This window comes from Euphorbia lathyris, chromosome 3 (assembly GCF_963576675.1).
Source record: "Euphorbia lathyris chromosome 3, ddEupLath1.1, whole genome shotgun sequence".
Taxonomy (NCBI): Eukaryota; Viridiplantae; Streptophyta; class Magnoliopsida; order Malpighiales; family Euphorbiaceae; genus Euphorbia; species Euphorbia lathyris.
In genome coordinates, this window is record NC_088912.1 from 13,297,070 (window position 1) to 13,306,189 (window position 9,120).

General features: G+C 32.1%; 1 long non-coding RNA gene across 1 annotated transcript; it reads left to right on the plus strand.

Annotated features, from left to right (window-relative positions):
- Positions 1-4,214: 4,214 nt before the first annotated feature.
- Positions 4,215-8,854, plus strand: LOC136224832 (uncharacterized). Its single transcript, XR_010686639.1, has 3 exons — positions 4,215-4,302; positions 6,582-6,762; positions 7,899-8,854. It is a non-coding gene; the product is annotated as an uncharacterized lncRNA (long non-coding RNA).
- The last annotated feature ends 266 nt before the right edge of the window (positions 8,855-9,120 follow it).

A 9,120-nucleotide genomic window follows, 5' to 3' on the forward strand; every position in this document is an offset into this window, starting at 1 on the left:
CCAATAATGTCCCAGTATTTCTGAAAAAATAAACCAGTAAAACCATCCGGACTCGGTGCACTGTTAGAACTCATTTCCATTGTTGTGCGGATTTAATGAAAGATAAATAAATGGAAATTGAAAACACAGATTTACGTGGTTTACCAATATTGTGTTGGCTAGTGCACGGGTAGAAGGATAATAGCTTTTATTAGAAGGCGGAAAGAACCGATTACAAATTAGGATTATATAATAGAGTATTTATAGTACTGATCAATCTAACCTAATCCGACTTGGAACCCACAATGTCCCCATGATGTCTCTTCCAAGTGGAAAACCAAAACCCAATACTAATCTAGTGAGACCTCATTGCTTCATGTCATAGTGTGTTATACTGACTCAAGGTATTACCACAAATCTCCACATTGACTTGAATTCTCCTGACAAACATAACAGACACCGATAACAGTGCCAGATGAACAAAATCCAGGTATTAATTTTGAAGTTTTAGTGCTTTGCCCCCCTCAGGTTTAGGGTTTATTGGTTTTATAATTGAGGATGAAGAATGATTTTAAATTTAAGATTTTATTTTTATTTTTTTTAATTCTGTTTTAAAGCAAAACAACATCGTTTTATTTAATTAGAACTATGTCGTTTTATTTACAACAAAAATAAAAAGTAAATATTTAAATGTAAAACTAAATAGGTTCTAATCCCTGCAAAAAAAAAGGTTCTAAAACAAACCATCGGTCTCTCTTACTCTCTTTAATCTATTTAGTTCTTCTTCCTCAATTCCTCTTTTTTTCTTAAGTCTAAATTGAAATCTCTAATCCTAAGTAAGATTAAATCAAAATCGACAGCCAATCCCTCCGTAATTGGATCGCTGGTCCAGCACTCCATCTAGATCCTCTCTGCTTTGGTATTTTTTTGCTCCTACTTGAATTTTGATTTGATATTTCTGCTACTATTTTACTTGAACTTGAGCTTTGATCCTGGTTTTCTATAATTATTATTTTTTTGGATAAAAATTATTTTAGTCGTATTGTTGCCCCCATGTGGGAGAAATCCTGGATTCGCCCCTGCACGGAATAATTAGTAATCTCTAATGTTTAGCAAGTCCAAACAATATTGAAACTTGCTCTGTGGGATAGGCTTGGCTTCTTAGAAAATGATACCTCACATCTATATGCTTCGTCCTCTCAGGATGAACCTATCCTTGGCTAAACAAATTTCACTCAAACTATCACAATACATTGTAGCCCAATCATGATGTAGACCAAGATCACTAACCAGTTCTTTAAGCCAAATCCCTTTCTTAGCGGCTTCAGTTAGTGCCATATACTCTGCTTCTGTAGTAGAGAAAGTCACTGTAGAGCAAGATCACTAACCATTCCAGTGTATATTATTTCATGGCAGTCACTTCTAGTGTAATTCCATATTTGTTAGGGCTATTGAATTTGACTATCATGTTTTAAAAGAGAACACCCATGATTGAGAATGGCGGTCAAGGCATAAAAGTTTTGCTCCAGTTTAATAAGGCTCTTCTTGGCGAGATGGAGTGGGAATTACTTACTGGAAACTCTTTAGTTTCAATTCTTTTTAAAGGGCACTTTCTTGCGAGTTCTGTGCTCCCGAAAGCTGCAATTTCTAATTCTTCGATTTGGCCATCAAGTTGAGAGGTCTACTATATTCTTAGGGATCAATATCACCAGTGGATTGGCAACAATTCAAAGCTGAATTTCTGGAGTGAATTGTGGATTAAACCCTCGATGGGAGAACAATTAAATCTCCCATGTAATATCCGAAGTACCTGATTTAATAGCGTTGAGGAATTTCTCGATGGAGATTCATGGATAAATCTGCAGCAACTTCCATAAGTTTTGCAGCATCATATTACGAAGATTAGGCATGGCTGTGATGATGAGGACTTCTGCTTCTGGCTATAATAATGCAGCAAAGGTTCAATGGCGCAAGTTTATTTGGTCTGAAGTTATTCCTCCATCTCGTTGGATCTTTGTTGGAGGGATTTATTGGGTTACATCCCGATGCATGACCAATTGTAGAAGTGTGGCATGCCTATTATTTCCTGTTATATTTTATGCAAAGTAGCCTCAGAATCAATTGAATATATTTTGGTTCACTGTTCTTTTTCTCAGGTTGCTTGGAGAGCCTTGGGCTCTCTTTTTGGTAAACATCTTGTATTGACAGATTCTCTAGTTACTGTTATCTTGGATTGTTTAAATAATAACTTCAGTTCTCTAGTTGGTTTGTTATGGTCGTTTAGAGTTGTTACATTGATTTGGATTCTGTGGCACACAAGAAATATTACGATTTTTGAGAATGAAACACAATCAATTCAACTTGTGTTTCGTAGCCTTTGGATTATGATTCGCTAAGGCGGTATTGGTAATAAAATCATATGAAAATAGTGTTGATGTGCTTTGTGTTCTTAGGAAGTTACATATTCCCCTTAGACCCCTCAAGCTCCTAATTAGTTAGTGTTACTTGCATCCTCCACCAGGATGGCTTAAAGTTAACACAGATGGTTCTGCAAACGTTAATACAGGAATGGGAGGGGAATGAGGGAGTGTTTCGCACTACTCAAGGATTTGTTCGTCGTTGTTTTGCATTTCAAGTGGATACCCCCTCTACGCATATTCTGAATTGAAAGCCGTTATTTTTCCTATTCAGATTGCTTGGGAAAAAGGATGGCCCAAACTATGGGTGGAATGTGATTCTGTTTATGTGGTAAATTTGCTTTGGAAGCGCTCTTTAGTTGTTCCACGGGCGCTGTGATATGATTGGATTGCCTGTCTTCGGTATTGTTCTTCTATGGATGTACATGTTACTCATATTTTTTGCGAATAAAATAGAACCACTGGTGCAGTGGCTAAATTTTGAGTCACAACAGATCATAATGTTTGGTGGAATTCTACACCGGCTTTTTACAATAGATTTATTTCTGATGATATGTATTATTTAGAACAATTTCGTTTCTCTTAATTTTTCTCATGTATTTTTTCCTCCTTTTAATAAAATTTGGGTCTCGGTTTTTGATTGGTTTTGTGGAAGTGCCAACCTAGTTGGGCTCTTTGCATTCCGATCTTTGCCTGCAACCCATCATTTACTTAAAAAACAAATAAAAATATATAAAATAATAAAAATACAAATTCGATTAGTTTTCGACTAATTTTAAAAAGTCTTATCGGTCGAGTGTTTAGCAGTTTTTACAACATTGCACATATCAAATTGAAGATTGATACTAACAGATAAGTTATAAGTGGCTATATGGTTATTGGGAAGAACGAATTTAGCCTCCATGTAGAAAAAACAATGGAATCTTATGTCCAATATTTACTACATAATGCGATTTCAACTCTCATTCACAAACAATGAGTTCTTTCGTATTAACAAAAGATGTGACGGTTCTAGTCTTATTAGTTGGCCAAAACCGTAGAAGTTTTAGGGTGACGAAAACAACAAAATTTCATGTGAAAAAAAAACTCATCTTTTACAAATGAGACTTGAAATGACACATTCTGTCTTATAAATGTTAGATTTAAGATTGCATTTTATAAGTAAATCCTAAATTTATTCTCATTCAATAACCGTAGGGCTATATTTGTATCTTATCCCTTAATATAAAGGGTCAAATACATGAATATCATAATTAAATATAAAATTACAATTAAGTCATATCACCAAATTTAATTCTTAATATGTCATTATTCTCTATATATTATGATTTTACATTATAATTTAAACATTTTAGACTCAAATTCATAAATTATAAACCCTAAAGAATATATTTTAGACTTCTAATTGATAAACTCTAATCCTTAAAATATATAAAAGTACCGATTTTAATTATTTGATATAATCTAAAATTATGACTTGACATAGTTGTAAATAGTTTTTAAAATATGAATTTCTGTGTAATTTTCTCTAATATAAATAAATCTTTTTGCCAAATGTAGATCTCTTTATTTGTTGTGCTTGATTGGGCCCATATTTTAGAATAAAAAATGTTTGGTTATGTCAAACCCGATTCATAACAAATTTCAAACACCAACTTACCCTAACAAAAGATATTTAGTAATATTTTACACCAATTACAAAAATGCCCTCATATACAGAAACCCTAATAGATAAAGGTTAATTACAAAATTACCCTCCCAAATCTGGTATATAAACAAATGAAAAGAAACCCTAGCCTCCCAAATCTGATATATGTGCAACAACTCTCCACCCATATTGTCTTCTTAAAGAGGTATCTTTCACTTCTAAAAAAGTTGTTTCTTGGCCGATGCTTTTCTGGGAAATGTATGTATACTCTCTTTCAATATTTGTATATATGCTTATTCGATGCGATTCAAAACTGTGTCTACAAATTCCTTGCATTGATTTTGAGTTTGTTCTTTGTCCTTCTAAAGTTTGCATATTAGGGGCAAAGCAGTTGCCAAATGGTAGAATTAGTGTTCCAGCAGATCATTTAGGTTGTAAACAAGATTGTTTAAATTTGCTTAGAGAGAGAGACAGAGAGATATATGCAAATCAAAATAATGGATAAATTTGAATATATCTACCTTGAAATGTTTAAGAAATAAAAAGAAATTTGAATAGATCTAAAATGATAGTGATAAATCCGAAACCATCTATAGAACACGTGATTTTAACATGGTTAATAGTTAATTTTGTGCAGTAAAAATCAAGGGTCTTCTTTCCACATTGAGCTTTAGAAGCTGAATACTAAAGCTATTGTACCAATTAAATGTCCTTGGGTCTGATAATCTTGTCAGAGAGATCAGGACGCTCAGGTTCAACGAGCACGATAGAGTTGATGATGATTTTCTAATGGTCATTTCTATTCTGAACATCTCTTATCTTTATTTTGCATCATAATTTTGAGGTTTGTTTTACCATATTAATTTGAAGCTAGGTGGTTTAGTTTTTATTTTCTTTTTATTCTACCAAAAAAAAAAAAGTGTCCTACAAAATCACATTACACTAATAAGTTTTTGTATTTTTATAAAAAATTATCTATACCCTAATTTTTATTTTGTCAAATTTTTTAGTTCTATTAGGATCGATGGTCAATTTAGACTAAATCAAATTTAAAATGATAATGTTACTCTTTATCATAAAAATACAATACCTACAGCCTAAAACCTAAAAAGTGAGTTAAAGTTGGTTAAAATATTGTTTAACTTTTAAAAATTTTAATTTTCAGGTAGTTATTGATCAAATTTGGCAAAGTACAAAAAATAACAAAGGTAGCCATCTCCAAATTCCACAGTTACCAATCTATAAATTTATGTAACCATATGACATCTAAGTGTAATTAAGTCTATAAAAAACATATTAATAGTTGTAAATGGAAAAAATTAGTGTCAAAACCACAACTTATTATCTCTCAACCAATAATTCTTATTGATTAAAATTGGAAAATATATAACTTAATATATATTACATGGTAATTGTTAATTTCACACTACATAACAAAACCCTACATTTGTCTTACTTCTACAGCAACCCACATCTATCACCCAGATCTGATCCAATTTGTTTGTATAGTGAAATAATTTGAAGGGCTGTTATAAAATATGATGTAATTTGTTGTGAATTCATGTCAGGCATTGTCAACTAGAAATTTTCTGAATTTTTTGGATAATGAGCTAATAATTGGAAAAGTAGAAAAAAATGATTTTATATATGTAGAGATGATAATTTAGCTTGGTAATTTTGGAATATCTTTTATTCTTGAGGATTTCTATGTTTTCAACAATAAAGCATTTGATTTAATTATTAGTAGTGGGAGTAGCTGTACTTTAGTGGATCAATTAGGTTTGGAATTGACAGAACACTAAAGTCCATATAAATTGCTAGATCGGGTCTTGGTTTATAAACAAGTTGAGATTTATTTTTCCGTGGGCTGTTATGATGACCACCTGATGTTTGATGTAGTTCTGGTGGACCTTGATAACATTATAATCGACCATCCTTGGCAATATTGGTTTGAGATGGATGGCAAGTGTGTTGTTTTGGTTCCATAGATTTGGTATGTAGTGAGCTTCTATGTCTTACAGACATTTAGTATCAGCGTGTGTGTTTTTTAAGGTTATTTTATGAAAGTTATGCTTTCTAAATAAGGTGTTTCTGGATCCATATTGGTGGATTTAATTAATTGATTTTATTTTTTTTAGTTGGGGATGCTATAAGTTATAACGACTTTAATTAATATATTTGACTTGATCAAATTTGTATTGCATCTACTTTTGTCTGTGTAGTGTAATTAGCAGTTCCTCATTAAGATTTGTACGTAGTTTTTTATTAATGACATGTTAGAATCAAGCATGTTCTATTTCACACACCTTTTGGAATGTATAGTTACTCATGTTCGGAATACAAAGTAGAATTTTTCAAACATATAACAAAAGGTGATTGTGGTGGACAAACAATTGTGAACTTTGTCTTCTTTTTTTCGAAATCAATTCTGATGGCGAAATCAGAATAAACCTATCTTTGAATGTTTAAGAAATTAAAAAAATCTGAACAAATCCAGAATGAGACAGGGCGATTTTCACTTATTAAATTTTGTGTAGGAAAAATGATGGTGAAGAAACATGAAGAAAATCCATGTCAAGATGTTAGTGCGTCAGATCATTTTATGGGCACTCATACCAAATCAGAAAAAAAAGATATTCAATCAGTGATTGCAGAATGTCGTCGGCGAAATCGATCCTATTTCACATATTCTAGCACTGAGATGGTCAGAGGCTGCAAGTAAGCTAAGAATTACTAATTTTTTATTTATATTAACATTTACTTCCTATTTGTTAAATTTTCATTATTTAAATAAAAAAGGATAAGGCACCAAAATATGCCTAAAGTTTTTGGGGAAGTACCAATTTAGGCTCAACGTTCAAAATAGCACTAATATAGGGTTAACGTTTAGAACATAATATCAATTTAGGCTTAACGTTTACAATATAGCATCAATTTAGGCTTCACGTACAAAATAGCATCAATATAGGCTTAACGTTTACAAAATAATACGAATTTAAGCTTAACATTTATAAAATATATCCAATTTAAGCTAAACGTCACAATTAAATTAACCATATTATATTCTTTTTCTATTAACTTTATATGTTATCTTTTTTATTTTAGTTCTATTTTCTTATTTATTACAATCCAATTAATTAGTATTCTTACCCAATAAAACCTTATATTTGTTTTTTTCATCAACCATTCCATCCCTCTTAAATTCCATGGCTCATGTTATATATGCAAACTAAAAGTAATCGAATATCCATAATATTTCGAACACTTAGTGTTATTGGTGCTATTTTGAACGTTAAGCCTATATTGGTGCTATTTTGAACGTTGAGCCTAAATTGGTACTTCCCAAAAAACCTACCATATCCCAATAAAAAATGATCCAATTTTTGTTTGAAAACAATTGTTTTTATTGATTGGGTTCATTGTGGTGTTAAATATTATTATCAAATGCCTTTAACCAATGCTATTAGTTTTATCAAAATAATATAGGTCCATTATGGGGTCTGTGGTATGTTATTAGGAATTCTATTGAAATTTTAATAAGGCTTTTAGCAGGCTTATGACTATTTTTTCTTCAGTTTTTGTTGTTGCATTAGTGTGATTGATTCTGTTATTGACAGTTGTTTTAGTTTGTAACTGCATGATTGATTCTTTTGTTAATGTTTGTTGCAGCAGTTTTCCTTTTCTTGGTGTCTATTTTGGCCACTAGAGGGCTATCCAATTCATTTGTAAAGAAATCTAGGATACAAAATGTGTACTTTCAACGGAGAAAAAAAAATGAGAGCATACTTGAACTAATTTCATCATTTACCTTGTTTTCTATTTGTGGGTTGAAGTCCATTAACTTGATGTTGTAGGGGGAGAAGGATGATCAAATGGCAGTGAGAGGAGAACAGAGAAATTACTTGATAAAAGTGCCCCCAAATAACATTATTTTTCCACAGGCGACTACTTGGAACTGCTAGATCTTGATGATCATCTTCTTAAGTTCTGATAATTCTGAGTAGTGTGACTATGTAATCAGATGAATGTTTTGACTCATTAGATTTGCTGAAAGCAGTAGAGTCTGAAATTAACCAAGACTTGGTACACAAGGATACAAACTCCAAGTTTAATATCTCCAGCTAAAAAAAAGTGATACAAACTCCAGGTTTAATATCTCCAGCTAAAAAAAAAGTGATATAAACAAGGCAAATTACAGGATCCTTTATTGGCATGAAAGCGAAAGCAGGAAGTGGAGAGATTGTTGGAACTCATTCCTCCTTACCTCTATTTCCTGGTGATCAGCAAGATTTGAACAATGCACAAGGAAGCAGACATATATTAGAATGCAGGCAGAAAGAAGAAACTTAAGAACAAATATTTGTGCTTCATTCCCTTCCTGATAGGTCTGATGGGAAAGAAGTTGAAGTGGATAACAAGTATCTGAACTCTAATAATCAGCCGAGTGGAGGAAACAGTTAAAAGTGGGTAGATATAAACCCAAGAAAACCTATAGGAAGATGAAGAAAAAGGCATTGTACAAAGTTGATTGAGGTTTGGTGGTAACTTTATGATGCCTCTCACCAAGGAAGTTCAAGTTGATTATTTGCTGACAAAGCTTCTGCATCTGTCATATGAATTCTTCTTGCTTTTGTTTTTTCACCTGTCAATGAGGCAGTTTATTTGGTTCTATCATATTAATTCAGAAGGCTAGAAGTTGCGGCTGCAATCAATCAATCTGCTGCTTCATTCCATGGAAATTCCATGTTATAGGGCCAAATATAGTAACAAACTATAGGACTTTGTGCATTATACATAGGCTGAGTTATATTAGCACCAAGACATTAACTTTGCTTGTTTTAGCATGACAGCAAAATGGTGTGACCATTTTCATTCCACCATCTCCCCTCATATTTCACATTTATGCATCATGGTATATAATTAACAATATATCACTATGCTTTTATGAAAATTTTGTCAAATTTTAAGGCTATTTTGAAGAAGTTCAATTGTCCAACTGATCAAGAAATTGTTGTGCCCTTCCAACACAAAACCATTTGAAGATTTTTTTTTATTTGTAATCAACATAAAGTGCAA